The sequence below is a fragment of the Enhydra lutris genome, unplaced genomic scaffold, assembly GCF_002288905.1.
Source record: "Enhydra lutris kenyoni isolate GAN:26980312 unplaced genomic scaffold, ASM228890v2 scaffoldscaffold8, whole genome shotgun sequence".
Lineage (NCBI taxonomy): Eukaryota > Metazoa > Chordata > Mammalia > Carnivora > Mustelidae > Enhydra > Enhydra lutris.
The window spans coordinates 33820527-33822821 of record NW_019154092.1 but is presented as its reverse complement, the minus strand read 5'-3'; the positions used below and the strand labels follow the sequence as shown (position 1 = coordinate 33822821).

General features: G+C 40.8%; 1 pseudogene; it reads left to right on the top strand.

The window, feature by feature from the left end:
* Positions 1-1218: 1218 nt before the first annotated feature.
* LOC111142414 lies at positions 1219-1957 on the top strand (annotated as a pseudogene).
* The last annotated feature ends 338 nt before the right edge of the window (positions 1958-2295 follow it).

Sequence of the window (2295 nt, the reverse complement as noted above, 5' to 3'; positions counted from 1 at the left end):
GTTTGTAAAACTGGAAGGCATGGTAGAAGTTTCCAGGCCAGTGGTTATTGCCAATGGTGCAGATCATAGTCCACACGGAATTTAGATTTGTCTTTTAATACACATGACTGGGGCCCATCATCAGAAATTTGGATTATATAAGACAGTAGGGTATTGGCTTCAAGTTTATGGTCTGAAGTCAGATAAGATTTGATACATAGTATGGTCCCTTTTGTTTGTCATCAAGTGACTCCAACAGTGCTTGTCAAACTTTAATGTGGACACAAATCACTGGGAGCACTCTTGAAAGTGCAGGTTCTGATTCAGCAGGTCTGCAAGAGGCCCAGAATCTGGCATTCCCAAAAAACAGACTTCAGTTATTGATGGTCCAGAGAACAATACCTTGAGTATTAAGGACCTAAAAGCTCATTGTTTAATATATCAAAAGCTCAAATTCCTCATATGTCAAATAGAGCTGTTGTAAAAATTAAAGGGATCTAAATAGCTTTACCACATGGCCATGCACAATAAATGTTAGAGATTTTATTAGTATAATTATTAAGGCCAGCTTCATGGGCTTGGGCCAGTATACTTGCACAGAGCTCTGTCTTAAAGGAGTTTTGTATTTGGTTTAATTCTCTTATCACCATCTTGAATTCTTTATAATTTTATCTCTGAACTTGTATTTTATAAGTGAAGTTTAGTGAGGCAATGAGGCAGGCATGTGAGCAGAGTAGACACTTGAAATATGCATTATTACCAACATTACTTGAAGACCATTTGCATTTAAAACTTACAAGTTACCAGCAGCACAGAATTCCGATGGACTCACAGTGAACTTGAGTTCAGTAAGTCTCAAAAGTACATGGTAAATGTGTTACATCTATGACTAAGTAAGGCCACATTTTCCCCAAGAGACCATGCATTCCATTTGAACCAGAACTTGCTTTGAATGAGGAATGAAGACAATTGCACTCTAAGAATCATGAACATTCCAGGATCTCTATTATATCCTCTCCTACTCAAGTTACTTCCCTATAGATTAGCTAGCCACTTACACTGAAAATATGCTTTAGAAGGAAAGAAATAGATAGGGAAACCCATAGCTCTTTCCTTTTCAATTATTTCTTATTTATCATTAAGTTGAAGGTAGAGTGTATTGGTACAGAATGTATGCATATCAAAAAGTGAAATGCTTCGCTGCCATGATTCTTTCTGCAGACTCTGCTCAAGTATGACATGCCTGGTGTTGGTGAGCTGGAACCGGAGACACGGAGCCCCAAAACAGGGCCACTGAAAATTAGCCTCCAGCAGCCTGGACCCTTGGGTGCAGTCCCACAGCCACCAAAGATCAAGATTTTTTCAACTTCCTGTGTTCTGGATCCTACAAAGAGAGCAGAAGAAATCTTGAATGCCATCCTGTCTCAAGGAATGGGTGGAAGACACACAGTCACAGATCCTGCAGGTGTCCAGCACCACCAATGCTGGAATGGATCGTGGTGCATCCCTGCAGCAGCTGAATCTGAATCTGCAATAGCAGCAGGCCAGGGAGACTGGCATCTTCCCTGTGTGCAGAGAGCTGTACTCACAGTATTTTGCTGAGCGGATCTAGGAGGTCACCATCAACTGTGTGGAGAGGGGACTGCTTTTGCTGCAAGTCCAGGACTAGATCCATATGACCATCACCACCTATCAGACCTCACATGAGAGCAGTGTGGCATTTGGCTCGAGGAAGGCACTGTTGCCCGAACAGGGAAGTCAGACATGGGGAGGACAATTGCAGAATTAGAAACAGGAAAGAGAGGTTTGGAGAGCCAAGTGAAGGAGCAGAAGGTCATGAGAGAGGTCACCAAGAAGAGGGAGAATGAGAAGAAGACAGATGGAGGAGAAGCAGCACAATGAGGAGACTCAGTTCCTCAAACAGACAAATCAGCAGCTGAATGTCCAACTGGAAAGCACTACTGCACCAAAGAGGTGATAATTTCATATGGGTCTGTGAGCACTGCAAGCATACCCCATCATAAGCCCCTTCTAAAAAAAAAAAAAAGGTGGTTTCCTGGAGAAAACAAAAATGAAATGCTTAAAGTTAAGTTAATTTTGTGTAGGGTTGCCTGTTCTGGTAAAAGCAAAATATACATGGATATATGAGCTCAAATTGTAACTTGTGCAATTTTGGTGATTCTGTACATAAGTGCCTTTATGTGTGCATTTAAAACTGGCATTGTGCAATATAAAAATGAACAGTAAAAGTCATGCAAATAATTTAAATTTGACTTTTCACTAATTAGGATCACATTAAATAGCAAAGAAAACACA